The following is a 23,138-nucleotide window of genomic DNA, read 5'->3' as shown; positions in this document are numbered from 1 at the left end:
AAAATACTTTCCTATGTGTTTTTACATACTGGTGGTAATTTCCTTCTGTAACTGGTTGATTATTTCTGTAACTTTAAGGCAAAATAAAATCTGTTATTTATGTTAATTCCTTTTTACTGATCAGCTACATCTCTCTGAGCATATGATCTTTTTTCAGAAAAGTTCCAAAATAACATTTAAAATGAGTGGGGGAAATATTGTCAGGGTTTTAAAGAAATCCTCTGCTCTCATCAGCAAGTGATATGGAATTTTTATTATCCACCTGAACTACCACCAGTGCAGGCAAATGTGGCCTCAATTTAATGTTTCATCCAGTGCATGGATTATAGGTGCCCATTCTGAAATGTAAGGCTTTGAGAATTACTGATTAATAAACCCCTGGAACATGGTGCTGTTTAAAACTTTTACCAAAGACATGTTTCTGTTTATGTTGAGCATGCATGTATTTAATTTGTCAACTTCCATACCTTTCAGATATTTTTACTAAATGTCATTTACCCTTTCCTGGCACTGTATATGTGACTTGTTTCTTTCCCTGGTATCATTATTCTGCTTCTGTTAGGGTAAATCATTTTGCAAAAACAACCTCTAATATCATAAGTAGAAGAATATGAGTTCTGTGCACAAGCAAACAGATCTGTACATGTCCAGGGCACAGTTACTAGTGTTCTTTTAGCCATTTCGGTAATGGGACAACATATGCAGACATAAACTCAACCGGAATAAAATAAATGCTGTATGTGCAACTATAAATGGCTTCTCTAAAGAGGCTTGGATAACTCTGGAAAGGATATGTACCACAACCCCTTAAAATTCAAGAGATTTGAAGAAGCTTGTTGCATCTTTGCAGAAGTGCTAGTATTATGCTAGCAGATGAAATCTAGATATGGACTTGAATTATTTGTGTCATTGCTACAGTAGACAGGAATAATATGAAAATGGCAAAAGGAAGGTAGTGCATGTTGCCTACCTCCTGGCAGTTGCTGCATGATAAGGGAGAGAAAATATAACATGGGGCAAGACAAGTGCCAGATACCAATGATCACACATGTTTGTACATCTGTCCATGCACATCACTGCATATTGCATCCTCATAGTGCAAACCATGAGCAGAAAAGAAAGAAACTATGAGCCTTGGGGTGTATTATAAAGCCACATTCCTTCAAGTCTTTGCAGGACTATGCATCACTGAGCCAAAAACAACAATTAGCTGCTGCTTTGAGAGAAAGATGATGTAGTATTCTCCCAAACTACACTCTTTCTGTGTGATATATATATATATATATATATATATATATATATATATATATATATATATATATATATATATGTGTGTGTGTGTGTGTGTGTGTGTGTGTGTGTGAGAGTATATGTACACCCTGCTAGGAATGTGCTATACACAGATCCTTTTGTATATGTTGTTACTTTGATAAGAAAAATGTTTGTAAGTATATGATGAGATACCCAGGAGTGTAGCAAGGTTGAATTCTGACACTATTTGCTTTATTAATTTTCATGCTTAGGAAACATTATGGCCTTACCATTTATAGCAATTAGAATGGTAAAATATTCCCTGTAGTGTTTACATCAGTGATGTTATAAAGACTGGAGAGAGATGAGCAACACTAACAATACTTAGTAAAAAGCAACAATACTTTTAGTATTTTCTTTGCTAAGTGAGGAACTAAATACCTTAGTATTAAGTAAAATAAATCAGAGAAATGGTGAATCACAAGTGCAAAATGATTGCAAAGAAAAAAAAAAAAAAAAAAAAAACCTCTCAGACTTCCTTTTAAAATGAATTCAGTTTTTGTCTGCTATTTTTGGCAGTTCTGTTCCTAAGTGTTTTAGCAGCTGCAGCCTGTGATGATTCATTTCTTGCTGAGAAGGAAAAGGGGCATGAAGCTGAGAAGTAGGAAATGTCTAAACACTGGAGAACTAAACTCTGCTCACTTTAATCCAAGGCCAGAACTAGTAAATATGGTATCCATCCCACTTGCCTTAACATCCATGTTTTTCTCCCTGTAACATACAGCTAATATGAAAGGACTGGCATCATACAACACTACTGCCTGTGGACATTTATTTACAATATATGAGTGTTCCAGCAGGCATTTGTCTGCCATCAACAGCATGGGAATGAAAAGGCATCTTTAGAAGGTTTGCCCATTTTATACCATTAACTGTGGTTCTGGAAGCAATACAGCATAGTGGCTGATAATTCTTTACCACACATCTAGAGGTAATCATTTGATATCCCCAGAGTTCACACAATTTTCCCCATTAGCTCCCCTACCTACAGCCTATCAACACATTTATTCCTCTGATGAGGGCAAGGCCAGAGCACATTTGTTCCCAGGGGAAATCAAAAGCCCTGTGGAATGTTTGTTCCCTGGTCAGAGCATGGGCTAATTAAACTTCAGCCCCAGAGGTGACCGCTGAGTATAAGGGGATGGAGTAATGCCCATCACGTGAAATCATAACTCTCCCTTATCCCTGCAGTGGTTGATGCCTTCACCAAAGCTGCTCCTCTATAATGATCACTAAGCATGCCTGTACACACCTAGAACTGCTTTCCTGGCTTATGTGCATTGTAGGCCACAGCAAACCAATAGCTGCTACTTGCAGTACCCTAAAACTCATGTTGTGTTCAATAGTGCATTGGGTCATATGACCTGCCTCCCTTCCAGGATGGGTGAACTAGAAATGGCTGCTCACTCCCATCCACCACAGCCTCAGCACTAGTCAAACCCATGTTGTCTGGGTTATAGTCAAAGCCTGACCACTCTAAACGACAGGGCCAGTGTCATGTAATCATTTGATTTTGAGATGTCTTTGGGCAAAGCAATTTCAGTAATGCACTCATGTTGATTTATTATAGGTACTACACTTAAATGAAGATATATTAGTGGTGGTGGGTACTGTTTCTGGCTGAGCATGCTACACATTATTACACGCTGGAATTCAAGGACAAGGCAACAACATCAGGAGCCTCAAAGCATGAGGTGATGATGGTGGATTCTAAATTACAAGGGATGTGGCAAAGTGACTACATGCTCCTTTTTCTTACTAATCTGAGCATAGCAATATCTGCATATGAGTAGAATCTGCCATCTTGTTTCATGTTAGCAATGTATCTATATATGCAGATTGTGATAAAAAAAAAAACAGAAGCATTTAATTCTGCTGTACTTTTTTATTCAAGCATTTTTATTTTTAGGACTCAGCTTAAGGAATTGTGTTGATTGTATAAAAGTGATGGGCACACTTGTGACAGATTGGCATTAATACTGCTCAAGTTTTCCAGTATCTAGGATCTGCAGATACATTAGCTAGTACAAAGGTTCACAACCCTGCAAAAACAATAACTTTGCAGTATTTCTGGTACCTTAATATGCATTACGAAATATGCTTAACAAGCAGAGTTGGTACACTGGAGTATAATAACCATCTCTGTCAACTAGCTTGTAAATGCAACTATGTTGGGTATAAAAGAGGGAGGAGAAATGCAGTGCTAGGTTTAACAGGCAGAGTAGTGCCTGGCAAAAGACCATTCATCTTGCAGGGAAAGCAAGCAGATATTGTAATTCAGTGCAGCTATAAAAATAGCTAATGACCAAAGGATCTCAAACCTCAACTATCAGGAGAACAAGGCAAGCACTTACGGCTAATGCTCAGGAATGTTTATTCAGGCATCAGAGTTTTTTATTGTACTAAGATGCTTCACCATAATACTCAGTTGTACAACTGAATATCACATTCATTTAAAAAAGTCAGTTTAAAGAGATAGTAACCAAAAGCATTCTTAAAGGTAATGAGCACATATAATCCTATAAATGACACACAGTGTGAAAGGAGTAACTCAACTGTCACACATAATTAGATAAATACAGATTAGATGGAATATTCCTTATCATAAACAAATCTTAATATTTTATTTCAAGTTTCAGAAATCAAGTTGCAATAAATTGTATTTCAGACCTATGGTATTAAGAACATCTAGCAAGCACAGTCAAGCTGCTTTCTGTTTCAAAAGTGAATTATTTAACCTGTTTCATGGCCTATTGGCATTAACACCTTATGATAAGATGACCCAGTATCAACTAGCATATGAGTCAGCAGGGAAGGATGTCAGATAGTAGCCAGTGTTAGCTCAGCATACTGTAGGGAGGGAAGCATTGTAGGCCTGCTGCTACACCAACTTGACAGTGACCATGCATGCATTACTTTTGGGCCATTGTAGAGACCCCATATTTGTGACACATATGCCAGGGTGGCAGGGGATGAAGTCAGGGCTGAATAGCAATTAAAATCCTATTTCTGCTGAACAATGATCATGGCCTCCAGGGCCTGCCACCTCTTCCTGGTATCTACAGACACTGGGAAGCAGAGAGGGGTGTGAATAGATCATTAGGCATAACGTATGGATGAGTTGGGTGAAGTTCATTATTTATACCTCTACCTTTAATATTAATAACACTCTAGAAAGTGCCACAAATTAAAAATGTGCAGTAATATCTAACTAAAGCATGTTCATGCTATTATAGAGAGTCATGTAGATGTCTGTGATATCAAACATTTACCAGCTTAGTTGTTTGTGTTTTCAACAATGAAAGATAGACCAGATAGTGGCTGTTTCCTTCTTTGTTTACTTGTAAAAAAAACTTTTGTAAAAGAACCCTCAGTATATTTATATATTTCCAGATCAAAGAGTATGTTTAATCCTGTTTGTGGTTTACTCATGTCTTGGAATTTTTTTTTAATTAACAGCTAATATAGATATGTATATAGGATTTTTCTCATGGTGTAAATCAATAATAGATTTATTCTGATTTGCACCATGTCATACTGATAGTGGCAGACAGGATGATTCATAAACATCATTCCAGTGTCAGTAATGCTAAATTCAAACTTGTGTAAAGGATGAATGCCAGTTTGTGATATACCATTCTCTGTTGCTTAGCACAATGCCAGTGAGCCTCCTGTGAAGCTAAAGTGACCCACTCCAGACTGAAGTGACATGGAACTCCTCATGTTTTGGCCAGCTAAACGCTATAACAGTACTGTGTACAGGCTACAGCTAAGGAGTGCCAGTTATTTGTGTCCATATGCAGTATATGACTGCCTCAAACATCAAGGTGCTAGTGCCTCAGGGGGTCCTATCCCACAGAGACGTTTCTTGTATTACCTATAGGTGCGTAATGGTACAGGTAAGAGGCTGCAGTCCCTCTAGGTATTTTATCTGCACCTGCCCCCTTCTGAATGTGGAAAGGGACTTCCAGCATTATTTGCATGCTGTGTTATATCAGGCTTATGACACTATAGTAATCTGGTGACATGCTGAAAGAATGTTATTTGGCTGCATAAGAAAATTCATTATGTATCTGTCCTAACGTTTTCATGTAGATATGACATAGGAGAGTGTTTATTGCATCTAGTGCTACAAAAAAAAAGAAAAATATGAGTTTCCAGTAAAACAAGCAGGAGATCTGCCTTTTTAGAAGGTGGACAAAGAGTGACACTGGAAACAAAGATATTTTCTAACATTATGGACAATGGGTTGAGGTACCATTTCACAGTGAATATATACTTTAATGTCACAGGAGATGAGACAAGGGACAGGATGGATAACTCTTGATCTGACTGGTATTACCACCCTCCAGCTGATTTTGCTATTAGTGACCATGAAGAACAGTAGATTGGATTTGGCAGCTCATATGTTAGTAACAGGGCTTTTTTTCTAAGTCTCTTCCTTTTATCCTGTGAACAAATGTCATACTCATAGGCAGAGAGAGTTCGGTGATGTGGTCTGTGAGAATGTGCCCAACATGGCCCTAGGACAGCAGGTAATACTAGTGAAGTTAGTTAACCCTTACTTTCAGTATTCTCAAATACATGTTTTAGCTTATATACCTCTCAACTGACCAGATTTTCGCAGAATGTCCCCCTCATAAAAGTTGTGGTTTTCTGGCAAATCAGAGAGAATTAAAGTCTCTAAATAATGACATGCATTTGAGTTTCAGACTTCATATCCTTCAGAAAATGTATACTAATACAAATCCTGTTATTCTAGCAACTTTCTAAGAGCAGTATTTAAAATCTGTTCCTATTTTTGGGTCTTTATCCCCCCATTATTTTAGGCTTTGCCCAGATTTCTTGCTTTAAAAGGTTGAGAGGTATTTAGAGAACCACTCTTTCAACCATGAGATGACTGGATTGAGGAAGGTTCTCCATTCATAGATGATAAGACTGGGTATAGTCTCTGTTTGCAAAAGCAGCATGTTAGAGGTACTTTCCATGCTTAAAAAAGTATGCAGTATCAACAGTAGCTAAACACATTGTCTAGCATATTATGATGCACTTAGCCCTGTGTTTGCCGGAAAACAGGATCTTAATTAGATATATATATGTGTGTGTGGTCAGAGAAACAAAAATGAAAAACATACAGATGGACTGATTTTAGTAGACGTTTCCTGCTGTGTAACTTCTCTACTAAATCTCCATGTTGTGAAATATTTTGCTGGAAAAATTGCTTGGATTTTTTTTTACACAGCAAATCAACAAAAGCTATAGAGTCTTGGAAAATGCCATGGTAAATCAAAGAACTCAATGCTGCCAACAAGTAATCCTGTATGCTAAAGAATCCTGTTCTAAATACTGCCATTCTAGACAAATTCTTGTTTCATGTTTCCATTCTTGTAATTAGTGTTATGGGTGTTTCCAGTTCACACCCTTTGGTAAGAACTACTTTGGAACCCTGACATGATGTTTAGGTCCTTTTGAACCACAGATGAAAGGACCATGCAGTGCTGTAAGTAGTGTTCACACCAGTTTATTCCCAGAACATATGTAGCACTATACCACAAATGACTGTCTGAGACTTGTGCCAAGAAAGATTACATATAGCAATCAAATCTTTAATCTTTATCTGTATTTATTTTAGGTGTCTAACTCTAGGCATCAGACATAAAAGCATAATTTACAAGCAAACTGAAAGTTTTGTTTCATTAAACTAGCAACTCTGAGTGGCCAAAAGTTCACAAAAATAAATAATTAAAACATATGCAGAGGATAAAACAGAAATTTGTCTCAAGGTCTGTATAGCATTTTGTCTGATGAAGCCGAATATGCATCCCATCCTGTTGCACAGTGTTAATGGTGCATGGGTGACCACACCTACAGTAGGTATGGTGGCAGGGAATTGGCAGCACATGTTGACAGTGTCTGTAGCTTATCCTTCAGCACTGTGTACACTGTGTATCACAGTGGCAGGGCTGGTGTTAGCATTTTTGGTGCCCCCACCAAGTATGAAATTGTGGGTCCCCCTAGAGACTTCATTCTAACTATCATCCTGTCATTGTCACCCCGTCCTACCCTTCAAAGCAACCATTTAATTCATACTAGAAAGATTTAAGCGTAGCATGCACAAACTGAACTCTAGATACAATGCTCTTACATAATAACATTCTTGTATACCATGCCAAGTTGGCCTATCCCAAAGGGGGGCATTTAGTGTTTCTGGCATTTTTGTTGCAAAGGTTATTCCAGTAAAACAACCTTATGCACAGGGCCTACCTTAGGTAAAATGAAGCTCTAGAGAAAGGACTCTGTGGTATCAGCCTCTGCCTATAGACACCCCCCCCAAATCTCCCAGTGACTCCTCTGTTTTCTCCCATCCTGGCCTCCCAGAACTATATGGATTACTTTTGTTCTTCTCACATTTTTTTATACTCATTTTTTTTTCCAGAAGTCGCTCTAATATAATATAAAAAATGAAGCAATCATGCTAGGCGATGTCAGCATTAACTGGTCAGAAATCTCCAATAGTAACCCCTCCATAAGCATCAATCTTCAGACCTATACTCAGCTTATCTCTGATATTACTAGGCCTTACAACTATTAGCCTCCACCATAGCATACCCCATCAGTATTCTCATCAACAGATCCATTCAGGAATCCTGCATGCCAGATATCTGGAAAAAAGTGTATGTCCTTCCACTCCATAAAGGAGGTAATAACTTGGACATCTCAAACTTCTGGCCTATTGCCATACTCTCACCCATCTCTAAAATACTTGAAAAGTGCATTCAAACTCAGCTCCTTAATCACCTGATGATAAAACAATTGCTTCCCCCCACCCGTCATGGCTTTAGACCAGGACATAGCACTGACACTGCCCTTATCTCCTTCCTGGGCACAGTTAATAGAGCTCGAGACTCTGGTTCCTTCATCTCTGCACTGTTTCTTGATCTGTCAGAAGCATTTAACAGTCTCCCACCCCCTTCTGCTTACCAAACTATCCAAACTGAGCATCTCTCCCCCTACACTTCAATGGTTTACTGACTATCTAACCAATAGGAAACAGTCTGCTCTTTGGCAGCAATGCTTCTCCCCTTTTATCAACACCAATACTGGGGTACCCCAGGGTCTATACTGGGTCCCCTTCTTTTCAGTATATTCATCAATGACTTCCACACCTCTCTCTCCTACTGCTCTGTAATTCAATACGCAGATGACTCCACTCTGCATCTCTACTCCAACAACTTACCCAAGAAACCTTCATCTCAACTGAATACTGGATGTCACAAAACCATCTCGCCCTTAACCCTAATAAAACCAAACTCTTAATATTTACCCCAAGTAAATGTAGCCCAGTCAATAGATCTGATCTCTCTGTCCATTCCCAAAATAACACCATCGTTGAAGTCATTCCCAGTACAAAACTGCTGGGTGTCATCATTGATGACAACCTTACCTTTGACCTTCATATCCACAATAATATCAGAAAAAAACATCAAAAACTAGGAGCCCTCTATAGGCAAAACTACTTTCTAAATTCCACTGCAAGAAAGGCTCTCGCCTCATCATTTCTGCTTCCAACTCTTTTATATGGTGCCCCCATCCTCACCGACATCCAGTCCTCTCTAAAAACCAAACTCAACTCATGTTACAATAAAATTGCCAAATTTGCTATAAATGCCAAATTCTCCACCCACCACTGTACCACACTGCAGCAACTAGACTGTCTTGAACTCCCTTATCACCTAATATACCTACAACTTACTATTGCCCATAAACTTATTTACCTCCCAGCTGCCTGCCCATCTCTCACTGGTATAATGACCATCTATCATCCCAATCGTCACCTCAGGTTAGAGAACAAAATGCTGTTAAATATTGACAAACCTAAACTCTCTGCAGGTCAGACACTCTACTCTGTTACTGTTTGTCTCCAATTTTACCTCTGATAACAATCCAGCACATGTATCAAAATGTTGTTGTGATTGCTGCTGTTGTATTATATATCCAGTATCACTGTAACATATTTCTTGTCTATATGTGTTAATCGTGTGTTAAACGTGGAGCTTTTCTCCCTGGGCCTCCATTAAAAATGGGTTCTTCTGTCCCAGTGGACTACCCCTGTAATTAAATGCAATAAATGCAATACATAAAAATAAATAAATAATATGCATTTTAGAGCATTTTTTTAAACAAGGATTTCATTCATTGATGGCCTGAACAAAAATCATGACTATAGAAGCAAATTCAGTGTTGCTGTTCAACTTTACTTTTCTTTACATTCGTTCAACACAGTCAAACTGAACAAGACTTCACAGTAATAATTGTGTCGGAAATAATGAAATTAAGTCAGGACTTGGAGACAGTCATGCTCCCAGAATTCATGGAGTTATAGATGCTCTGAGGCACATTTTAGAGAATTTTTCCAATAATTTTATGATTGAAACAAACATCATAAGTAGGGAAAGAAATTTAATCTTACATTTTTTCTTTCAGGGAAAAACATGTTGTGTCCAAGGCTTAATGGTCAAAGATGGCAAAACAGTAGCTCAAACTGAGAAAATGAATGCTTGCAAGGATTCATAAATCCTTTGTGGTAATACTGCTTCCTCTACAAAAAAAGACAGTCACTTTCCGTGCAACCTTCTAGTGTTAGACTGGGATGAAAATAAAGACATAAATGGCCATGATCATATATTACAAGTGCCTGCCTTCATAGATATACACAGCATGCTTCCTCATCCTCACCCCAAAACAGGAGTCACCTTACTAGAACTATCACAACTGCAAACCAAACACATAAACAAACAAAAACATACTCGGAGGCGCTGATTAAAAATCTACCAAAACAACAGAGGCCTCCAAAGCAGACACCCAAGCGATCGCCACCTCATGACATAGCACATGCAACACATAGTTCACAAAGTCAGTGTGCTAAACAGTCACAGCCCTTAAGGCCAAACAACATGCCAGACACACTGTAATAGGTGACTCCATAGTCAGACACACTGACGTCCCGCTCACCAGACTGAACAAGGAAAAGGTCACAGTAAGCTGCCTGTCGGGAGCTAAAATCCGCCACATAACACAAGCACTCAGGTTACTCCACGGCAAGTACAAATATGACTCAGTCATTATCCATGCCGGTGTGAATGACCTGAGGCGTACCTCCCTGGACTACATGAAAAGGGACATAGAGGAGCTCTCTGATTATGTAGCCCAGGCCAGTATGACCCTGACCCTGACCCTGAGCAGCATCTTACCCTCACCAAGAATGATGCCACAGTACAAAGACAAAATGATCAGTTTTAACAATTGGTTTAATTACTGGTGTCATTCTAAGGGGATCCAATGTCTGTCTGCTTGGGATGACATGCTTGACAAGCCACGCTGCTTCGCAAGGGATGGCTTGCACCTGTCACCCCTGGGCTTCCGGATATTGGCCAAGGCTCTTGCCACCACCATAGTGCCTTTTTTAGGCAAGGCTCAAATGACAAACCTACCTCACTAGAAAACACAAGTGGAAAAAAACTAAGGGTAATGCTGCTCAATGCCAGAAGTCTAAACCTCAAGATGCACGCCTCAAGCCCTCCTCAGTATGGAGAACATTGATGTCTGTGCAGTGACTGAAACCTGGTTCAAGGCTCCTGAGAGCACCCCAGCACTATCAGGATTTACCTCATATCATGCTTTCCGGCCCCAAAACTTGGACCGAACCACAAAAGGAGGGGGAGTATCCATATTCATCAAAGATACCCACACCTCCAGGTTAGTGGCAATGCACGAAGCATCGGAGACCATCCAGGTACAACTAACCATAGGCAAAACTGCCCTACAATTTGTAGCTTGCTACAGACCACCCTCTCAAACTCAGGAACCCCACACAGCCTTCCTGAAGACACTGGAGAGTATGAATGTCTCTCCAAATACCATCATATTGGGAGACTTCAACTACCCAAACATAGACTGGGAACATTACTCAAGCCCCAACACCCTAGCCCAAAGTTTCCTAAAATTCATAAACTCAAATGCGATGGAACAACTAGTCACCATTCCCACAAGAGGAGATAATATACTAGACCTGATCATCACAAACATGGGGACAAAATGCTCCACACCGGAAGTATATTCCTCATTGGTGAGATCAGACCATAAATTAATCTCACTGGAAATCCACATCCCGCCCCCACCCCCTGCACAAAAGACCACAGTGAAGAACTTCTCAAAAGCCAACTTCACACTTCTTAAGACTGAAGTGGTATCCTTCAAGGCCCCTGGGCCAGTGGAAACCACAACCCACACTGCTGAATCCTTTACAAACGCCTTCTACGGGCACCTTCAAGAATGCATGGATCATGCAATCCCAAATAAAACCAAGACCCATTCCCCCAAAGGCAGGCACCCGGTATGGTGGACCCCAGCCATAAACAAACTGCACAACAGGAGGAGGAAGCTACTACATGACAAAGCAAAATCTCTAAAAGGGAAGGCATCTCTGATCAGTACTAGCAAAAAACTACGATCACTCATAAAATCATCCAAGGCCAACTTTGAGAGAAAAATCGCAAAAGACACAAAAGACAATCACAAGGCCTTCTTTAGTTATGTTAGAAACCTGGGTGGAAACTCCCAGATATGCTCAGAGTTAGTCCAAAATGACACAAAATACACTGAACCCACAGACATTGCCAACATTCTGGCAGACAGGTTCAGTGCAAATTTCTCCTCCCCCTACCCCCCAAAAGGAGAAATATCTATCCCAGCAGAGTGTAGCCTCCCTAGCATCTCAGATGCCTAGGTGAGAGCCGCCCTCGCTAAAGCTAAAAACACAGCATCAATGGGACCGGATGGTGTGTGCTACATGAACTCCAAGAGGAACTAAACCCACACATAAGGCTACTGTTTAATCTTAGCCTTACTACAGGATACGTACCCAAAGAGTGGCGTACGGCAACAGTGGTCCCACTCCACATAGGCGGTGCTTCTATGGACCCTGGAAATTACCGCCCCATAAGCTTGACGAGCCTGGTCTGCAAAGCTATGGAGAGGATCATTATGGAACTCATAAACAAAGACATTGGGGACCTACAGACATTGGATCCTACCCAATTTGGCTTTGTCAAGGGCAGATCCTGCCTTTTGAACTTGGTCGACTTTTTTGAAACAGTCACTAAGGCCATTGATGAGGGTAAGGCAGTTCACACAGCCTACCTTGACCTTGCAAAAGCCTTCGACACAATACCCCACTCAGGCATCATAGACAAACTCACCAGCTTAAATGTAAACCCATATGTCACAAGATGGGTTGCAAACTGGCTCAAGGACAGAACCCACAGGGTCAGAGTTGCTGGAGCCATGTCAGACTCTAAGCCGGTCACAAGCGGTGTCCCACAGGGCTCAGTCCTGGGACCCCTTTTGTTCGGCATTTATTTTTCCAAGGTGCAGGCAAACATAGGAGGATTGTGGCTGACAAAGTTCGCAGATGACTGCAAACTGGGCGCCATAATTGATACTCCAGCGGACACAAGCATCCTTCAGAGAGGCTTCATAGAAACGGATAATTGGTGCCAGAGCCATGGCCTTAAGCTGAATGCCAAAAAATGTATAGTCATACCCTTTGGGAAAAACAAGGTACCCACAAATTACCACATAGGTGGTAAGCCATTAAGTACGGAAGAGGTAATCAGGGACCTAGGGACCCAAGTTGACAGAAACCTCTCATTTGACACTCAAATTGCCAAAGTGATTAGGAAGACCTTCTATATTGCCCACCTTATCATGAAGGGATTCACATCTAGTTCAAGAGAGGTCATTGTGCCCCTGTACTCTTCTCTTATCAGGCCAATAATTAAGTACAATGCCCCATTTGGGATATATCTTACTCGACACCTGCAGCAGTTGGAAAGACCCCAAAAGTTCCTCACCAAGAAGATAAAGGGTCTCAAACATATGCCATATGCTACCCGGCTGAAGAAACTCCAGCTCTATTCAGTCGCATACCGCCTACTCAAAGGTGATCTGTGCCTGAAGTACAAGGCCATGTCCAATCCGGAATTAATGGACATGCTCCACCTCAGAAAATCCAAATCCATCAGAGCCACGAGAGCAAGAGACTTGAACCTCAACACAGAAATAAATAGGACGTGCTGGAGGGACAGATTCATAACCCAGAGGCTCCCTACACTCTGGAACAGAATCCCAGTCCATGTTAGGCAGAGCCCCTCACTAACTCTCTTCAAGAGAAATCTTGACGAGTGGATGGGAGATCATAGGGTTACCCCGGGGGTCATCTCTGTGTCACTACTAGACAGAGGCACAGTAAACTAAACCCTAAATGGGCATAGTATTCTCATCCTAAGGGGTGGCGAAAGCCACACACGCTCTGGCTAGGCTTATAAATGCCCTAGGGCAGATAGCCTAGTACGAACCTATGAACCTATGAACCTTCTCTGTGCCCTCTGATATCAGGCTGGGACAAAACTGAATGAACAAACAGAACACAGTGACATATTTCATCCTGTTGCTGTCAGCAACACAAAAACAGCATGCCTTCTTTCACCCTTGCACTAAAAAATATCCACCTGTATATGTGTCTTTTGTTTGTCAGGAAAGTGAAAAAAAATGATCACAATAGTGTATTCCACCTTGTTGTTCCTAAGTGGAAAATTGTCCCTACACAAAGTATGATGGTGTGCACATGTCTGATGTCAGTTAAGCTCCTGCATTGTCCCTAGCCCCAAAGCAAGTTACAGACACCTTCTGTGCAAATCTCTGAAGTTTGTATACAAAACTAAAGAAATAATGACCACACTGTCCCTAGCCCAAAGATAAGCTAAAATGACCTTCAGTGCATACCCATGAGTTTGACTATGAGGGAAATAAAGAAATAATGGTCACACCATATCAAGCCCCTCACACAAGCTACTATAACCTTGTTTGTTTATTTCTGAGTAGGATAAGTTTTGGAACTGGTATGATTCAGGATCTGAGCCAAAATCCACTTATGTAGTCTGGGGTGTGGGGACCACCAAGCCCATACAAGCTCTAAGAATCTAGACGTTTTGTCACATATTGTATGCCTTATTTTTGAAGGGCCTGTCTACCTTGTTACCTTTTTTATTCTATTGCTACCCGGAAGAATTATGCATGTGCCTAGCAATGTTGTATATGGCCACAGAAAAAATAGTTGCTATTTTTTGCAGAGACGTACATACCCACACATAGACAAGGAGGGTATGCAGACTCAACTTAGGAAAAGCTGCAGCCAAGAAATTAACCAGAACCAAGCACTGTGAAATGCTACTCAATGCAACTCTGTGGCAATAAGCAATTCCTTTCAAAACTGCTGCTTCTGCCAAACCACCAACGATAGCCATCTATCAAGTGCAATGCTGATGTTTGTGATGGAAAGTGAAAGAAATCATGGCCATCATGTTTTAGATTGTTTCAGTAAATACAGCATATTGTGTAACACTACATCTGCCATGCCAGATCAGTGACTGTTGTTTAATAGTGATCAAACAGCAATAGCAGAGGTAAGGTTTGGGAGGACAAGTCTTCCATTAAAGACTGTTATGGTGCAAAAACACAAAGGATGGTGGGGAAGCATGGCCAGCATGCATATGTGATGGAGGTTTAATCCATAGGTATCTGCTTCTCTCCTGCACATAAATGACTTTTGGATATTCTGTGCTTATCAACATTTTCAATATGCCAGTTAACTCAGGAACAAAGACTAATGTTAAATTTAAGGAGGCAAATATGGATAAGAAATGTTTGATTTTATTTCATTGCTTATTCCTTTTGACTCCTGTAGCAGATACCCACCACCTAACCGCAAGTAATCAACAAGAATCTATCCCCAGCCAAAACAAAAATGAACAGAAAGTACTAAAAATTGTAAAACTGCAAATTACCTCTATTCAAGAGCACAAACACACAAGAAATGAATAAAATGTCTAAAGCAGCTGTGCATGCAACAACAATGAAATATATCACATCTGGAGAAGAGCTATCAAAGGGACAACATGTATATACGAGCTCTACCAAAAAGTATTGTTGACACGCTGCGTTTTGATGTTTAACTCTGTCTGACTTCCTGGTAGGTTGTCATCTTTTATCAAAAGAATACTTGTGGATGCAAGGAATATTCCCTGTAATCCCTATGCTGATTGTCACCAGGATACTCCTGGTGGGACACAATAGTGGAGATCCCCAATAGCCCATATAGGTCATAAAAATCATTTACTCTTAATAAGCAACAATGTGGACAGTTGCAATGGATAACATAATTGGGGTGCAAATTAGAGCAATTATTGGTCAAATTCTTTGAAAAATGTCTCAAAAGACATTCTCTTTGAGAAAGGAAATGGTATCTTACAACTTTCAGCTAATTAACTCAGAATATTAAGTTTGGTTGGCTTGGTTTTTCCATTCGCTGACCAGGTGCTGTGCCAGGGAAGAAAGAGCACAATTCATTCAATTACAAAAGCAGTAGAAGTTTTAGCCAGACATTAAGGATGGACTAGACAACACTGAAGATGTAAACACTTCATGAGAAATGGAGTGGAATGCTAAAAAACCTATATCAGTATCACAAAATCCTGAAAATTACTTAAAGTAGAAACCGAAGGCAGGAACTCAACCTTAAACACTAACAGAAGCTCTGGCAGTGGACAGACCACAAATATAGCCTCAGACCACAGGCAGCCAAGATGTATGATAAATCACAAAAAAAAAAAAAAAGAAAGAAAATCCAACAACATGGAATGGAAGCAGACCCTGGAAAAAGGCTACTGCTATCAGCGATTTTCAAAGGTACTCATATGTTTTCTTTTCCACAGATACCTGTTACTATTGATGTCCTCTGGGCATCCCAAAGCAGAATGTCAGTTGTAGGCCCACCGTAGATTCAGGTTTTGTGGGTGGCTAATGCTGGCTATGGCAAAAACCCACAGAATAACTGTACAAACACTGCTGGAGGTCTAACACTCCAGGGATGCAGAGGTCTTTAGTGTCCTTTATACCACAACTCTAAATCAGTTTGCTGGATTCTTTATTAGCAGTCGCATTTCAGTAGTCGGTTTTGTCAAGAAAGCAACCGTCTTCAGCCAAGGGAACATTTTAATTTTAGATGATTCACAGATATCTGTCAGACATCAATGGGAGATCAGTGGAACTACACTAAGATTTTAGATTCACAGGTTCAACTGCTAAGTTTATAAGCTACTTGGCCTTCAAGAAGCTTGACAGCTGCATACACATGCTAATAGTTTCCACTTCCCATATACATATTAAGATTATTTCTACAGAAGGTAACGGATGGCTTCTGATTGTAAGAAGAAACAAATTATACTAATTTGCAGGCTTTGTGAAATGTATCTCTCACATTTTGTTTTTACCACTGGTACTTATTTTTAGTATTAGGGTATGTGAGTTGATGTTTGCTTCCTCAGGCATCGAGTTTCAAATAGAACAGGATCTAAAAGCACCTTGTTGATCAGACAAAGGTCATCTCTTGGTAAACTATAATAAAGTGAATATAATGAAAGTTACTGAAGCCTTTCTGAATAGTTCACGTTTTCTAGCCCTGTGATTTTTTTTTTTAATGTTGTAAGGAATAGCTGGACTTTTTCAATTTCTTTCAGGAAATTTTTAAAAATGTTTCATACACAATATATTCAATAATGGGTAAGATAAATGAGATATGAAGTGTACAATGATCTCCTTTTCACAAGAGTTGTGTCCTACACCTCCCCAACCTATTAATAATTTCATTGTATACATAACTTAATGCCAGCATTTCGAAATTTTTAAATATTTCATTGAAACTTTCAGAAATTATTGTTTCATAGAACTTACACAATGAAAGCTGTCAGTTCAGTCTTAAGGTTTACACTAATCAGCGAATAAACTGATTGCTTTAGTGTAGCTTGATTTAGTATAGGTACACACTCTGATGTAACAATGTTCACAAAAGGTTAATTTTAGTCTGTGCTACAACAGGCTTGCCTCAGTCTGATTCTCTACAGGTAAATATATGGTCCAGTCCACTGTGGGCAGGAAAAGGCTACTTAGCTCCTTTGGCCTTGAGTTTCCTAAAGGTATCTCTGTACAACATTTGCATTATTTTTGCTATTTTTTGCTTCTGCTGCCTGTCAACTATTATACCATCACTTGGAGAAATGGCCAATTCATTCGCAATCACTGGGGAGAGAGTCTACCAAGAGGAATTCTCAGTTAGGTAGTTTATTTATTTTTTTCTGATCATATCAACCAATTATTTTTATTATTTATTTGTTCGCAGTAGGTTTACCAGGATGGTCCATTGGGCCAAAAGAGCCCATTTTCGATGGAGTCCTGGGGAGAAAAGCTCCAGAAACAAAAAAAAAACACAGCAATACAATCATAAACAAAACAAAAATTATAATTTACAGCTTTTTTACATTAGGTACAAAAATACTAGGAAAGCAAAGTAGTAGAGGACCATTTAATTTAATTATACAATTACTACATCAAAAGATTACCATCAAAGTTTTGGATATGTAGAGGATTTCATTGAACAGAGACAATGTTTGAGATAAAGGTGTTGTAGAATGTGTAGGATGATTGTTTACACATTGATTGATTCCTGGTAAAAGAAAAATGTAAGAACTTGGAGGAGAAGAAAGAGATGGAGAGGAGGAGAGAGATTAAGAGCGGTGTGAGCAGGAGCATTCCCACTGAGATATAAGGTGTGAGTGGAGAGATTTTTTAAATCAATTAGTTAATGGCGGTTATAAAACTTGTGTCTGTAAAAAAAATATTTATAAATAAAGTCTAGGAAATCAGAAATGATGAACTCATTGATTGCAAGTTACATTATAACCAGCTTGAATATGGAATAACACGTAACGCTTATAGGAAAACAAGTATGAGTAAATTGGGAAGAGTTCAGCAGAAATATACTAAGGGCATCCATGGATGTGAACATCTAAGTTATTATGAAAGATTAAAATATCCTGAACTTGTACACTGTCACATATAATTATTTAGGAGAAGGCCTTATTCAGTCATATAGGGCATTTAGAGACAACTACCTCTGGAAATTCTTATGGTCATCAAAGAGTAGTGTTGAATCATCATACAACCTGTGTAGAAGGTTAAATAGGAATGAGAGGTGAACTAATTCATTATCTGAGGCAGTAGCTGGTACATGAAATAGACTACCAAATTATATTAAAGGAAACACTAGTTTAGATATCTTTTAAAAACAACTTGAATGCTTATTATGAAAATTTTTGTTTTAGTATATTGGCAGGCTAGAAGGGCATTACTGACCATGGTTGAAATGTTTCTATTTATTTATATATGCCTTTTCTGCATTTTCTGTTTTGGGATCATAAAATATGTTATGCAATTTTGTTGTCTAGGAAGCTTGTTCTAGTCAAACATAGTACAGAATTTCTTTGTATAAAGAGTTGTGTACTGGTAAAACACACTGCATAAAAACACAAAGGAATTAATGAAAAGTTATATGAAGTCTAGCAGCACACATGAAGGGAAAACTAAAGTAAATGAGTTCCAAATACCATATGCAATATTTTGTATTGTAATGCCAATATCACCATAGAAGGAAGGAAATACAATACTAGTCAAAGGAATTTGCATCAACATTGTTCTAGCTTTGGTCTACTTAGTATGAAATCACAAAATAAAATATGAGAATCAATTTCAAATGCTTTATTGCAGTTTACTAATGCTTAAATTGTTTCATGTTTGAGTGAGGTCTTTTGTTTTCATTTATATGGCAATGAAACAAACTTTGCATGAGTGTTAAGTCTTTCAGAATACAATTATTCATACTGCCTCCTTATGAATGAAATGTTAACATTTTCAGCTAGGCCTTATTATTTTCTTGTAATGCATTCTGAATGCCTGACAAAAGTACAGTTCTGGTGTCTCTCTGTTTGGATGTTCCTATTTCAGTAAATATCTGTTATATAAAATGCCTTCAGAGAAATCACAAGGAATCCAAGCCTTACTACCTCAGTTTTAGAATCTATTCCTTTAATGATATAGCTTTGCATTCTGTTTACTGCTACCACTACCCTGCCACTGAGTTCTTGGTAGACCATCCCAAGTGAAATAAGCACATACAAAACCCTTTCCTGCTCTTTTACCATAACTTCTTTTCCTGTCAAATGATACTTCATACCAAGGCCATTGTTGCCTAATTACAATACTTTATATTTGTATGCAATGAACCACAGTTACCACCTTTCTGCCCAGTAGTTTAACCTTTCCAAATTCTTTGCTAAAGTCACTCCCCAGTCGTCTACTGCTGCACCTGTTTTTATATCATCGGCAAAGAGGCTGCTCCTGTTTTCCATTCCCTCATATATGTCTGAGACAAACGCCCTAAAGTTCATTTAACTTAGAACAGATGCCTGTGGTACTGCATTAGCCATTTTCTTAATTCCTGACATTGTGCCTCTTACCACAATTCTGTGTACTGTCATTTAAACATGCAGCTATCCAGTTCCATGGGCTTGGTTGTACTCAAATTTTCCTATCAGCCTCCTGTGTAATAAAAAGTTAAAGGCCTTGCTAAAGTCTGGATAAACCACATCTACTGCTACTTCCCATGAAGTTCTCATGCAATCCAATGCTAGTACCAGATCAGGCTTAAATGACAGCTCTTCTGGCCATGAATCTGTGTTACCTTTTCCTGCTTTCAAGAAATTGCTGTCCCCTAGAAATGCTACCAAACTTCTCATCAGGATTCTCTCTATGACATCCTCTGCCACTGTTGTTATACTGACATGCTTATAGTTCTCCCACCATACATTCAAGGTTATCACATTTTTAACCTCCAAATCTCTGACAATGGAAATGATCTCTTTAAGATCTCTTTCAGAGTTGTCTGCAAACACAGTGATTAGATTTCTATGGAAATCCATCTCGACATTGTATTTTATCATCCCTAAGGGTAGCTATCTCCTGTTTAACCTCCTTCCTCTCTATCCTATTAACTGCCCAATTTTCTCCCATTCTAATCTGTCTCCTTCTCAACAAGGCAACATCTATATGCTTTTTCCTGAGAACACCAAAGTAAAATATTTATTCTGTATTTCTGCTTTTCTTCTAACATCTTCCTCCTGTCTTTGCTCAACTTGGCCAGCTCTGTCCCTCCCTTAATTATTTATGATATGTGCTTAAAAACTGATGTTTCCATTATGGATCTCTTATCTTAACTCTTTTTCAGCTTGGGACTTTGTTGAGACACTAAGTGGTGCTCAATGACTCTTTCACTTTAGTCTCAGGATCACAGAATAGTTCAGTTTCAGTTAATCTAGTTATTGTTTTATCTACATGCTTTCTGATAGATGAACAATTACCAATGGCCGCCACATAAAACATAGCCCTCAACATCTCTCAGGTTCTCAAGAGATTCATTTAGGTTCATATTTTTGGTTCTAAGCATACACACACACACACACACACACACACACACACACACACACACACACACACACACACACACACACACATACACACACATGTAAACTTAATTTCTGTTTGTAAAATTTAAGATGCAAGAGCTTTTGTCAAAAGTCTCTTTGTGAGCCCATTGGGTTTTTTTTCCAAATTGAGGAACCACTATTTTTTGGTAGACTTCAAACTTCATGATGTAAACATTTTTGGTGGAGATGAATTTGATGTCACACAATTTATTTCCACAATTTCACATATCATTTTCATCATCTCTCTTTCAATTTTAGTGCATCCAACTCTGCTAGGCTATTAGATGAAACAGAATGAGAAATTCATGACAAATTCCATTCCCTTCATGCACTTATACACTTATACCACACTAGTGTTATAAGTTTCATTCTCTGAAATGAGCATATCTGGAATACCAAGCTTACTAAAATGTTGACTAAGTTTTTCACTGATTGGTTGAAAATGGAAAAAAAAAATAATGAGCATCTGTCAAAACCAAAAACATTTTGTCTCAGAATATCAACTGATAGGCCAGCATATTACACATACTAAAGTACGTCTTTATATATCATTCTCATGAGCATGCAGTTGCATTTTGTGGTGTTTTACTACCCGACTGATGCTCACTGCTCATATTTGCTTACTTTTTTCTTATTCTGAGCTATTTTTAGGACACGATCGATATGATAAGATTAAGCTTTTTGTTAACAGATGTTTAAAGTCATGAGTCACAGAGAGGATTTTTTGATCAAACTAGAAGTTGATGTTAAGTCCAAAAGACATTTATCTATCTACCTGTTTTGGGGGGTAGGGTGTGCAACAGACCACAGGTATTTGGCAGAGGTGACATAATTACAGATTAAGTACAAACATGAGACACAGTGGGAATATTAATGGCATAAAAAGGACCTATAATGAAAAATGGAAATTTGCTTTGAGCAATAATCATTTAGCTAGCATAGTAGGTTAAAAGCATACATCTAGGGATAGTAAAAGGCACAATTTAAAATGCCTGTTGGGAAAAAAAAAACACAATGAGAGTGGTAACTTCTAATAAATGAGGCACATGCCTAAATGTGAAAAATATAACTATTCTAGATTAATTTATGAAGGACTAAATATTGATGGATTTCACTTGAAGCAATTTATTCTAGTCAGGATTTATTATCCATGTTGAAGAATGTGCATGGGGTGCATATTCCAATATGTTTGACATGAACTTCTTATTATACTGGTAAGACTATCCATGTGCTTAAGCAAAGAATATACAGACATCTAAAGGCAATCAAAGTTAATGACCTGAATGATGCATGTTATTGGTATAGTATTTCATGCTCGGCTTTTAAGAAATGTTTATTTTTCTCTTCTGGACAAAGTGGGAATAAGTAGTAGAGAGGGGGGACTTCATTATACGAATACAAAAATCTTCCTTGGCAGTGATATTTAGGTGTGGTACATGGTCCAGTATTAAATGGCAGCATAAGTAGTAAAAGCTACACATAGTTAAGCAGATTAAATCAACCACTTATTTAGTATATGAATATGATTGTTTGAATGACACTTTACTTAAGTTATACCTCTCTTTATATATATTTAGGAAAGTTGTAATATTGGGATGCATTTCTGGTGTCTCTGATGTCACTGATCATGTGACTTTCAGAAAATTTTACAATTCTGAGTTATTTTTAAGCATTTTACATCTGAAGAAATCTTGATTGATTATCAGCAAAAGTGAAACAAGTGTCTGATTAAAAAAAAACACGAGGTGAGAGATGCTATCAGCTTCCAGGTTTCCGGAGATGTTGCTTGGATAGTTAGTTTTATTTTCCCTCTACAGCCTCTGCCAACTGGAACCATAGTTGTGGATCCCACATTGCACTTTCATTACTAATAATTAAGACAAGTCTTCTATAATGCTATATCAGCTTTGGTTTACTTATTACAGGCCAAACTTTCAATACACATTCATGAAGTTGTGACAATATTATGTTTATGTGATATATATATATATATATATATATATATATATATGTATATATATATATATATATATATATATATATATATATATATATATATCTGTGTGTGTATCTAGAACGTTTGCTCGAGTGAGCAAACGACCAAAACCCAAATCGCCGGGCATACTTACAAGAAAGTGCTTTTCACAGAAGAAGCACTTTTGTGTAAGTATGCCCATTGCCAATGCTGTACTACGGTGCGGGTAAGGGAAATTTCCCTTTTCCCCATTGTAGTGCAGTCTCGGAGGGAAAATATTAAAGTAGGGGGGGTGTGGGGGGCACAGCTCCCCAAATGGTGGGTGCTAAAATGTAAATGTAGTGTTTTATTTTTTTTTG

General features: G+C 38.6%; 1 protein-coding gene across 1 annotated transcript in view; it reads left to right on the top strand.

Annotated features, from left to right (window-relative positions):
* C1QTNF5 (C1q and TNF related 5) overlaps positions 1 to 23,138 on the top strand; it is a 235,249-nt gene that overhangs the window by 921 nt on the left and 211,190 nt on the right. The gene's annotated exons all lie outside the window — the stretch shown is intronic.

This window comes from Protopterus annectens, chromosome 8.part0 (assembly GCF_019279795.1).
Source record: "Protopterus annectens isolate FY-2018-M chromosome 8.part0, PAN1.0, whole genome shotgun sequence".
NCBI classification, from domain to species: Eukaryota; Metazoa; Chordata; order Ceratodontiformes; family Protopteridae; genus Protopterus; species Protopterus annectens.
This window is presented reverse-complemented; position numbering and strand designations above follow the sequence as displayed.